Source organism: Osmerus mordax, chromosome 5, assembly GCF_038355195.1.
Source record: "Osmerus mordax isolate fOsmMor3 chromosome 5, fOsmMor3.pri, whole genome shotgun sequence".
Lineage (NCBI taxonomy): Eukaryota > Metazoa > Chordata > Actinopteri > Osmeriformes > Osmeridae > Osmerus > Osmerus mordax.
In genome coordinates, this window is record NC_090054.1 from 21,019,430 (window position 1) to 21,031,800 (window position 12,371).

General features: G+C 46.8%; 1 protein-coding gene across 1 annotated transcript in view; it reads right to left on the reverse strand.

Moving 5' to 3' along the window:
- The window catches only part of macrod2 (mono-ADP ribosylhydrolase 2), a gene marked incomplete in the record, with an annotated part of 331,272 nt that overhangs the window by 272,776 nt on the left and 46,125 nt on the right, over positions 1-12,371 (reverse strand).

Here is a 12,371-nt window from a genome sequence, read left to right on the forward strand (position 1 = left end):
CCACGCATTTACAAATAGTCACAATTAAGTGAGAGACAAAGATAAAGATTTCAGCACAAGCACCAATCATAGCGATTTATCACATACCCCATTCACACACCCACATATTCATCACACAGTCCCAGTTTTAATTATAGTCAAGGGAGCAGCTAGAGGCTGTTCACGTCCAAACCCCAAGTACACGCCAACGTCGGCCTGTATACTAAATATATCAGATGAACTTGGAATGACAGTAAACAAGCTTTCTGCTTTTAGAACTGGTGTGATGTCTCAGTAAGGATCCACATATGTGAATGATGTCAATATTTTACTACTTTCCTCTGCTCTGTCATTTGAATGTTTGGTTTTACAGTAATCGTGTTCGTGCTTTTGAACACTTACCTGATCCCTTGTTATTCCTATGCCCCCCCCTCTTCCTGTGATAAGGACTATAGGATATCCATTCTAAGCTGACCAGAGCTATATTGATCAGAATCTGTCTTTGTCAGTAGGTTTTTTTTCAATATATTATAGTGCTGACAGTGAGATAGTGGGGAATAACATTTTCATTATAATGGAATTGATTTAATTATTATTTATAGTTTACAAAGTTTTAAATCAGGATTGAAAAGTAGTGCAAAGGGTGTTATGAAAACAGTTGAGACACTCTGGAATACAAAACACCTCACCTGAGGATCTCCTACTTTTCACCCTTCCAATGTGTCCATGTCGCAATATACATTGCTTATGAGTGCAAAGCTTTTAGCCTATTTTAGTTGAATTACAGGCTCATCGAGTTTATTTCTAGAGAGGAAGATAATTTTTCCCAATCTCTCAAGGTCACGTTTGAGATAGAAATGCATGTTAGACGCTCTCCTCCGCAAAGTGTGTGTTTTTAACGCAGTCCCTGGTTGAATCAATTGCCGTCCAACATCTGTACTACTTAAACCACTTTAAAATGAGGGGAAAACATCAACACATTGAAATCTGGCCAATTACTTATCCCGTCAGCAGGTAATCAGCTGAAAAGAACACACGGTTGATTGAATTAGGGTATGTTAGGAGATTCAACGAATAATATAATTTCACACAAAAATCTGCATATGCTTCACTGTGCCTTGTAGCTGATAGTAAAGGGCTTGGCCTGTTTTATGTCTGTGGCTGTGTGTGTGTGGCTGTGTGTGTGTGTGACTGGGTGTGAGGCTGGGTGTGTGTGGCTGTGTGTGTGTGTGTGTGTGTGTGTGTGTGGCTGTGTGTGTGTGGCTGTGTGTGTGTGTGTGGCTGGGTGTGTGTGGCTGTGTGTGTGTGTGGCTGGGTGTGTGTGGCTGTGTGTGTGTGTGTGGCTGGGTGTGTGTGGCTGGGTGTGTGTGTGTGTGTGGCTGTGTGTGTGTGTGTGTGTGTGGCTGGGTGTGTGTGGCTGGGTGTGTGTGCCTGGGTGTGTGTGTGTGGCTGGGTGTGTGTGGCTGTGTGTGTGTGTGGCTGGGTGTGTGTGTGTGGCTGGGGTGGCTGGCTGGGTGTGTGTGGCTGGGGAGTGTGTGTGTGGCTGGTTGTGTGTGGCTGGGTGTGTGTGGCTGGGGAGTGTGTGTGTGGCTGGGTGTGTGTGGCTGGTTGTGTGTGTGTGGCTGGGTGTGTGTCTCAGCTAGGATGCCTGGGGTCTGATGATGATGTGGCAGTGTGACCCGCCTCGACCCCGCTCCCTCACTCATTCACTCACGCCATCTCACCGGGGTCAGAAAAGCTATCAGCAGGACGAGATGTCCATGCACACAAAACGTCTTAGGTCTTCTCTAACACTAAGTTCACAAATGCGTTCCCCTTTTTATAAAAGCGATCATTACACACGAGAGCAGGTGCAGTGTGGTTTTACTGAATGCTGTAGAGCCCTTTGTCATGTAATGCATCACCCCGGGTTAAATTTACATTCCAAAAGATGCCTGTATCAAAGGCCCTCGGTATGACCTCATCCCTGACCGGTAGCTAACCATGGTCCCTCTCGATCAGAACCATTAGAAGGATCGAACAAGTACGGTGCATGTGACCCTTTGACTGATTGCAGGTCACAGGGGTCAGGTCAGGCCCAGTTCAAGCAACAGAGTTGGTGAAAAATGGTCTGGTCACAGAGCAGGGCAGCATCAGGGAATCTGATAGTCGACCAGTCCTGGAGAAAGGATACTCTGAAAACGAACGGCCTGGCTTTCATTAGAAGATCTATGGGATGTGAAGGGGCAAAGTAAAGAAGAAGAATGTGCCAGAGCAAGACAGGTCAGATGTGGAGCTAAATGCATCTTGAGAATCACAATACTTGAGTATTACATTTAGTCATTCTTACATTTATTATAGAGGTCGTCTGTGAGGCTCTGGATTAGTATCCTTCTATTCCAATTCATAGTGTTCTCTTTTACATACTGTACCAGAAACTACTGTACAGTCCTGCTAACTGTGTTGTATCTTTACACATCAATACCTTTCTGATGGATCTACAAACTGGAATTGTCCAAATCTAGGCATAGCTTCAAAACGAAAAACCTAATGTGCTCTTGGTTTCTGTTTTCATTTAACAAAATAAAAATGTGAAAGTAGATGGAATCCAATATGATCCCTGTTAGAAAGTTGAACCTCCTCTCCAAATGCACCAGTGTTGATTTTGTCTCATTTCACCAGAGAACTCCTACTTTCAAAAACCCAAATCAAAAGCTACTTTGCCTCCCCTGCATCCTCGTCCAAAACATCTTGCACATCAAACACAGAAGCCTCTCATTTATCGGCTTCTAAATGCTGGAGTGAAACTGAGGTCTGGAGCCAAACCCAGGCTCTGTGCTAGGCCTCCCACAATGCTTGCACTCTTGCCAAAGTTTATGCATGTGTGTGTGTCTCGGTGTGTGTGTGTGTGTGTGTGTGTGTCGGTGCATGTGCATCTGGGTGTGGTCTGCGAGAAATTATATGTGTGTGAGTGTATGTTTGTGCAGTAGAGGAAAAAGCAAGAGTGTAAAAACTTTCTCCACAAGATCACCTCTCAGCTCGAGGTCATCTGCTTCCATACATCTCATCCTGAATTATAGGAGACACACTGTTTTAAAGACCAAGACTTGATACCAAGTTAAGGATGTTTTCAGTACACAAAACCACAAGCATCCTAAAAAAGAGCAGCCACAACATCATTCATCTCCATCTGACAGCTGAAGTGGTAAAGTGGATCCATGTCGGCCTGCAGCCTCACGCACACACACACCTGTGTGTGTTTAATGACAGTGATGAGCACACTGCAAGAACAACCAAAAACAGACATGTTATAAAGGAGTCAGATGGCTGAGCGGTGAGGGAGTCGGGCTAGTAATCTGAAGGTTACCGGTTCGATTCCCGGTTGTGCCAAATGACGTTGTGTCCTTGGGCAAGGCACTTCACCCTACTTGCCTCGGGGGGAATGTCCCTGTACTTACTGTAAGTCGCTCTGGATAAGAGCGTCTGCTAAATGACTAAATGTAAATGTAAAGGAGGCCTTGCAGTCAGATCCCTGAGCGTCGCTTCCTGATCTCTCAGCCATCACAGAGCAGAAGACAGAGACAGTCATCTGCGCAGATATCACACATCGTGTGAGTCAAGTGACATGATCTCACGCACACACACACACCCCCCGCCACCCCCCTCCCTCCCACCAACTCTTTCAAAGATCCTGCTGTTACTTTGTCTTTCTCTGTTCTAACACGCGAGAGGACCGCTGTTCTGTCTCAAACAGTCCCCCCTCTGTCCCTTTCCCTCCGTACCCCACACCTCCCTGGTCAGAGGAGAGAGGGAAAGGACTCTGTACCGCACACCTCCCTGGTCAGAGGAGAGAGGGAAAAGACTCTGTACCCCACACCTCCCTGGTCAGAGGAGAGAGGGAAAAGACTCTGTACCCCACACCTCCCTGGTCAGAGGAGAGAGGGAAAGGACTCTGTACCGCACACCTCCCTGGTCAGAGGAGAGAGGGAAAAGACTCTGTACCCCACACCTCCCTGGTCAGAGGAGAGAGGGAAAGGACTCTGTACCTCACACCTCTGTGTCCAGAGGAGAGAGGGAAAAGAGAGAAGAAGAGAATCCTCCAGGCCAGCAGGACGTCGATCAGAGAGTGATGGGTGTCTGCAAGGGGGGGTACCCTCCTCTCTCCTCCCAGTCTGAGCTGCCCCAGGCCCCTGGACCCAGGACCCTGGACCCAGGCCCCAGGACCCTGGACCCAGGCCCCAGGACCCTGGACCCAGGCCCCAGGACCCAGGCCCCAGGACCCTGGACCCAGGCCCCAGGACCCTGGACCCAGGCCCCAGGACCCTGGACCCAGGCCCCAGGACCCTGGACCCAGGCCCCAGGACCCTGGACCCAGGCCCCTGGACCCAGACTGTCTCCTCGCATTACTCAGTGACCTGAAACCACAGGCCCCCAAATCCTTCCCCCCTCCTCTGTCTTCTTAATGAATCCAATTTTTTGCCTGAGAGCACAAAGCCTGCACATACATCCATCGCCGCTCCAAATTACCTGACATTAATACAAATTAACAAGAGCCCGCGCCAGCCTGCGATGCCACACAATGACAACACATCTGCATCACTGTAGGAGTGCAGGGAGGAGCCGGGCGCACCACAACAACGTTCGATCGAACGTAAAATAGGACACAAACAAAAGCAGGGGGAGAACCGACCGTGTTTGCGCCATTATTACACAAACTATGCGTAATATGTTAGGAAAATATCTATATAATTGACTCTGCTTCTAGGCTGCCATTAATGATGCCATCCATTAAGTGGTTTAAATGATGTGGCAAGAGGCCGTATATCTCCAGGTGCCCTTTATGAGATCAACACCCCGTCCCCTTCAGAACCTAATCGACTCTCAGCTCCATTTGTCCGGGAAGTCCGATGCGAAGAATAATTATTTCATTCCTAAAGGTCCTCAGTGTCCCATCGCCTCCATTACCCCCCGCAGAGCAGCAGATCTGGAGCGGGAGGATCGGACTCCTCTTCGATCTGCTCTTTACTCTCATTTATGTAAAGCCAGCTTTAAATGTCAGTACAGTATTTGCATGCCAATGGGCCTAAATCTCCAGCTCATTATTTTCCCATGCCGACAGCCTAATCACGTGCGAGTGGAGCCCACTTTGCTAACCTCACGCTGGGCACAGACGGCACATGCAGAGGAGCGCAGAAAGGTCGGTGAAGGGTTTGTCTAAAGCAGTCCTGCTCTCTCTCTCTCTCTCTGAGAAAAACTGCGAACCCGGGTAATCAGATAGGAAACCTTCTTTATTGATGTTCCGCAAACAGCATCTGGAGTAAGCTGATGTGAAACTAAGGCCGTAAGGGAATTATATAAATGACATGTTGTATTTTTATTTTTTATTTTTTGGCTTGGAATCTGACATTCTTGTCCATCAAGATCCTAAAAGATCATAGAATATCTCCCTGGTTGACGGATCTGACATTACCCCACTGACAGCCTGACCTTCATCCAGACCTGGTCTGAGGACACAGTCCCAGCCCCTGCCTCCCAGGAAACTGCAACTCCCACAGCCTGTCTGGAGCAGACACTCAGACAGCACCACCAGCCCACGGCTACCCTCGTTCCCTGACTTGTCTCTCTGGGGGCGAGGAGCACTGTAAGGACACAGTACCTCATATTCATGGGTGTCAGCACCTTTTAGGACTGTAAATACAGCCTGTCGCCATTTATCAGACCACTGGAAGCTGGGTCAAGACACTTCAAGGCCTCCCATTACTTGCCTTGTCCTCAAACTAGCAATCTTAGCATTAGGTCACTGTCCAAGGTGGTTATGTACTTTGACCGGAGGGGTTAGCTTCACTGAATAAGTTATTAGTACTTGTAGAGTTGAAGTAGTTCAAGAGTTTCAGTCTTCCGTAAAGAGTTTCCAAACTGTAGGGGACAGGGCGATTACATCACTCTGAGAAGGCAAGGATGCAGCTAGCTAGCGATCCACGGCTCCTAGGAGTGAGGAAAGTGACAGCACTGTCACACTGCAACTTAGCAAGTTAGCGCACGGCTACACTGAAGAGGGGCCAGCGACTAAGCACAGGCAGATCTCACACACACACACACACACACGCACACGCTTGGTGTGAGTGCAGAGGAAGTGGAGGATGGAGGGATGGAAGAATGGGGGATTAATTAAAAGCTGCTGTCGGTGTGGTGGGCTGGCGACACGCAGCAGCTTCACGATTACTGAGATCTCTGTGTGAGAGGAGGCAACTCCCACTCCTCATTTCCTGCACATCACAAGGGGAGTCCTAAGGAGGCCGTCTGTCGCTCAAATACCAAGAAAGAGATTCAATTTTAATTTGGAGGAGTTTTGGAAGTCTGAAGGAAGCAAAGGGGCGGGGAAAGGGGGGAGATGGAAAATATATTCTTATTTTTTTGGTATAAAAGTCTACTGAGTCCATTTCAATCTAACATTTTACTTCAGGGTCAAAAGAAGTAAGCCACTGTAATCCGCAGATCTCGACAGCTTAAAACATGCGTGTGTCTGCAGAGCTGAGAGAAGAGTGTGGTCATGGACACGATGACCCAACCACAGATTAAACAGACATCTGTCCTGCCACAACTCTGCTTTCTTGTATTTTCAGGAATTTTCCATCGTACGGCGATGATAACATGGAGAGGGGTCTGTTGTTCCGCAAAACTGTCGAGACAACAAATCTTTGATGCAGATTCAACATCCAGATGTCATACTTTCTCTCCACACAGAGCAAATCAAAACACCTACTCGTGTTTTTGAGAGATTTGGGGAAATTCAAAACAAGCTTTGCCTCGACTTAACGAATTCCAGAGAGAGCTGAGATTTCAAGGTTTGCCAGAGGGTGGAATCTTCCGTCAGGTCTGGTGTGATGGTTTCACCCCCGTTTCAGATGTTCGTTATTCAAGGTGATAGTTTGGGTGCGAGGCACAGACACATGCTCTGAAGCGAGAGCAGCTGTGGGGAACTGGGTCTTATTTAGCCAGTTTCTCTGGAAGAACGATAACTACTACTGTAGTTTTAGGCTATTGTTTAATTTCATTTCCTCATCACCTGAAATGGCACTCGGATGATTGGTTTTTGAAGACAATGATTAATAAGTCATCTTTTTTCACTTGTGAGAGATTGTACCCTCTTTTAATCCGATATCAACCTGAACAACTGCTAAATTAAACCTTGTCAAGAATCAAATGAAAATTTAATATTACCAGAAGCTTTTAGCCGTAGTAATTATTTCTCTACTTGAATATGCAGACATTTCATTTAAACAAAAACTCTGACAAAGTTCTCTATTTCAGAAAACACTGGGAGTCCTGGCAGCCCCATTCTTCATCCTCTAATAATAGTCAGGATTATTATTAGCGAGGAAGATAACTGACGATAAAGAGTTGTGTTGATGGCAATAGTGTGTTAATGTGATTATTGAGTGCATGCTATACAGATGACACCATTTCTAGATGGATTCTGATTAAAGCTGAGACAGTTAGCCTAGTTTTTGGACAGATTTGTGTCCCTATGAAATAATGATCAATGGCAGAACAGACTAGAGCTTTGCAGTTTAATTCCATGTTGTGGCTGCTCTTGTCTGGACAGTGTGAAGATCTTCCCTTGTCCAGCACCAGCTCCTCTCTTCCCTCTCGTCCTCTGGCCCTCATCTAGGATTCCAAACCGGTCTATTTGTCTGTTCCTTGTGATGTTCGTCTTGTTGACGTTAAATTCATGGCCTCTACAAAGTTAATCGAGCCACCGTTACACTTCAAAATACATCTTAAATCGGATTCAGCGCTGTGAATCAGTGATTGGTTGCTCTGGTCTTAGTCCTGTGGCGAACATACACCCTTATCACTGCCAAGTGTTCCCAGACAATAGCTTATGCGACAAGGGCGATGGCTTTTGTGTAGTCACCAGAAGCACACAATAGGACCAGGAGTTTGGTCATTAATCACTTAGTCGCCTGCTTGTGTGCAAACATGACAGTGGGGCAGGGCAGGAACAGAGAGGGGCAGATCTTTGGATCATGGACGTTTACCCCAGGAGCCCCAATGGACTTGAATGAAGAGATCCCACACACTCATGGTTGCCAGGTCACTAATCAAATTATGTTGATAGCCAAGGTTAGCACAAGGCACAACAGACTTCATTTAGTGTTCCCCACCCCTATTGTGGATTTGATAGGAATCAGTGGAGGTCCACAACAAAACATTAAACCTCTTTATTTGAAACATTTAAGTCCTTCCCCTGAATGAATAAGGTGACTTTAGGAGGAAGCATACACTGCCCAGCAGTGTGTGTTTGTAGTTAGTGAGGGAACTTTTGTAGCACTAGTTGTGAATGCCAGAAAACTATGCAAATGAAAATGCAAATCATCATCAGATGCCAGATGGTCATGGTTTTGGGCAAATTCACTTAGTCGGGCATAAGTAATGCCTCAAATTATAAGCATGGCCAGTCCATTATTAGATAACACGTGCATAAGAGCAGGAGGGGGATGCCAAGGTGAGATCCATCCATCCATCACCAAGGGGATCATTTGGTTAGACGTCTCTTGGGGCAATCTAACGTAGACCTGGCACTTGGTCAGGCAGGACTGTGTGTGTGTGTGTGTCTCTCTGTCTGTGTGTGTGTGTGTGTCTCTCTGTGTGTGTGTGTGTGTGTCCATCTCGAGTCCCCAAAGAAGCCAGTTCCTTCACTGTGCATTATTTTTATTACCCCTGTGATGACAGAGTGTAGATGGCAGGTGTGTGTGTTGAGGTGTGTGTCGGAGAGGGAGCGAGGAGTCTTAGATCCTTAGGGGAACTTAGGAGCAACATGACAAAGCTTGTAATGCCAAACTCCCCCAAAGGGCCGACGTGGAGAGAGAGCAGCAGGTCCACTCTGGACAGCCTCTTCTCTGGGGTCATCCGCCAACTCCCAGAACACACAAAGCTACCGTCTGTCGCCACAAAACACACCAGAATGGCCAGAAGCCGATTGCCACATGGCCATCGCAGTCTCTTTCGTCAATGTTTGGAATTCAGAGCGAGCAACATGGAGACATCAACTTTCAACAATAGGAGTTTTGTTCTGGGCTATTTACCGACTGACTAAATGTATAGGGCTGTTTTTCCCTTAAGTGCTGGCGAGCAGAAAAAAAAACTCCACGCTTCAACACATAGAGTTGTCCAGAGGTGCAGTTAATCTCAGCGGTTTGAATGAGCATTTGATGGAGCGTAAAAAAACGAATTTTCAGCACGGGGTTCTCTGCTTTGTAAAAACGGTCATTTCTGTGGCAGTTAGAGCTGGAGTTTCACCCCACATGGAATCTGAATATAAAGAAGGTTCTACATTAAGTCCGTTTCATGAGAGCCTTGAGAACACAGTGTTTCTCTGAGAGTGATTACCTGAAACCTTAGAAGGACAGACTTATCCAGACCCTTATGGTTTCACACCCTTGAGTGGGGTAGGGTGGGCGGCCGCATGACTTGGCGGAGCCTAAACAGTGGTCCGGCTTGTTCATGCTTGGCCATATGCACCCAGCATACTAAACACAGTGAAGGTGAACGGCCATGACCATTTCCAGATGAGAAAAGACCAGAATATCTATCATTCCCTCAATTCAAGCTACCTTGCACTTCTGTTGTCTATGCTGTGTGTCCCACCACCTGAACACTGGGGACTATCTCTGCATGAGAATGCTCTTAACTGTTTATAGATAGAAACTGTACATTCTAAAGAGCTGTTTTCTTGTCACACAGACATCCACAAAGGTATGGCTCTGCTCTGGCATGACTGCTGAGTACAACAGCGTACAGAGAGGCTATGCATCAACACTGCAGAGCACAGATTAACGCTTCGTCCCAGACTGCCAATGGGGAGGATAAATGTCTTCAGTATTGATTGAGAAATCTAGCAGAAGAATGGACTTCATTGGACTCCTTTCATTAACAGACAGCAATTAGCAAATGCTATAACAGATAACAGATGTTCTCTGAAAGGAGAAAGGATTCCTCTCTGCTTTCGTGAATCGCCATGATGCCAAAGTCAAGAAGATTAAACGTTTTACTGCAGTGCCTGTGTTTGTAAGGGGAGAACACGAAGGCTTCAACACGGTCAGCTTCCCGGTGCATGAGCATGACCACCTCACATCCCACTACAGCCTCCACAGAGACAGAGAGAGACACACAGAGAGAGAGAGAGAGAGACAGAGAGAGAGAGAGAGAGAGAGAGACAAAGAGAGAGACAGAGAGAGACAAAGAGAGGAAAAGAAAGAGAGAGAGATAGAGAGACAAAGAGCAACAGAGAGAGTGACTCTAATAATCCCTAATGCACTTCCTCCCGGCAGCAGCCATCTGTGGCCTCCCGTCGCGACTCTACCTGACAGGGTGAAAGTCTCTGAGCCACTTAACAGCAGTGTCGACGTCTTCTTTAAAAGAATGCTTCATTAAGTGAAACAGGCAGCGATGACACACTCAGCTGGGGTGAGAGGGTGGCAGCAGATGTTTCGGGTCGAGAATAGACATGGAAGTTGACACCACAGAGGAACAAAGTAGAATAAATAAATACTAAAAGTTGGCACAAACTAAGGTGAGGCTGTTAATGTCTTGTGTCAAACCTGTGAAGTTTGAGCGAAGGTAGAAGGCAATCTCTCAATGCTGTGTGTAGGACGAACGACAGCAGGTCATACAGCTACATAGCATGAGAACCACCCCCCTACTGACTTCTGTTCTGGTGTCGCACACTACTGAGAGTTCCGGACTTCACACAGCATTTAAAGTGTCAGTTGACGAGTAATCAGAATCAGCATCAGAATCAGAATTCGGTTTATTCGCCATGTATGTTATACAAACACGTAATTTTCTGTGGCAGGGAGGTGCAAAACACTAAACATATACAGATCTTAAATTAGGAGTAGCTGGAACAGGGAGTGACCAGGGTGGGAGGGGTCGGCCACAATCTTCCTCGCACGCCTCAGTACATACAATACATTACATCCACCAGTGTAATCTAACATAGCTTAGACACAATCACTACTCGCATGCTTGTTTCATCTGTGTCGTTTGGAGAGATGGAATGACTGCCTCTAAGCTGTCCCTACCCAACAACAAAGTGTTGAATCACGCTAGCCCCCCTACAGCTAGCGGCCTTTAAGGTTGTGTACGATTGCTACACCCACAGGCCTTGTATTTGTGAGGGATCCAAACAGCAGATACTGTAAATACAGTACTCTCAGAGAACCTTCTGGGCTCTGAGTCGCCTTTGGCAGACAGATATGTCGCTGGCCTGGAGGAACGCAGCCTGCTTGGGTTCATTATGTTTTTTTAGAGCGACTGAATAAATGAGAATACAGACAGATCCACTTTGACTCGGAAACTGCTGAGGAGCTATCAGGCCCAGCCACGACGCTACATCGAAGACCGGTGGGTTTTTAGAAAGAGTCCATCAGTCAACCGCTGTGAACTGAAGCTTGCCTGCAATTGCTGTCCTTTCACTTAATCCTTTCATTAAGATAGCATCTGCAATGTCTCTTGACATGTAATTCCACAGCCCAAATAGAAAACCCTGAAGAACAAGTCACAAGATCTCGAGTTAACAAGTGACGGATGAAGGAGTGTGTTTTCTAAAGAGATGTGTTTACAGTACATGGTGGAGAGACATCCTGGAAGCACAGAGTTGATGCTCCTGGATCAGCGAGGAGCAACTCCGACAATCATCCGTCTTTCTGGGTTATTACAAAAACATGAAGCCGAGATAAGTAAAAAAATTGACTTGAAAGTAGAAGACTCCCTTTTCACGACGGAGGATTGCTCGGCTTACAGTGTGAATGTTTTATATCTAATTTCAAGTGCAAGTCAGCAAAAACTTAAATTTTTCATCCTGATTTCAGAGGGGTGTTATGTGTGAGATGCAGACTGGTGGAGGTGTGAAAAGCAATGGCGCTCAGATAATGTACCTGACGAGGCCATTCCGCTGTCTGGCTTCATTTCAGTGAAGAGCCTCATTAGTCTAAGCCTCCAAAATGGCGCTCGACCCATTTTCCTTAATGGTCATCAAGTGCCAGGGTCCATGCTGGGGCCTGGATCACGCGCCATAAACCTCCGATATTAATTAACATCCGTCGCCCACAAACTTTATTGGTCGATGCCTTTTTAATTGACACTTGCAACGACTGACGAATCTGAAAGGTACACCACACTAGAAGAGGGCGCAGAAGACAAATTAAAGTCAATTAGTTTTGAGGGGCAGCCAGGAAGGGAAGGAGAGGAGAGATGGCCGATGCAGATGAGTGGATGAAAGCTCGGCCGAGGAGGAAAGGGTTGTGGTGGGCTGATCTGGGGGACTGAGGAGGGAGACGAGGTGTCTGGAGCTGGGAGATAACAGCAGCCCGAGCAGGCACCATGGTGCTCGGCCCTGTCTTGCTGCT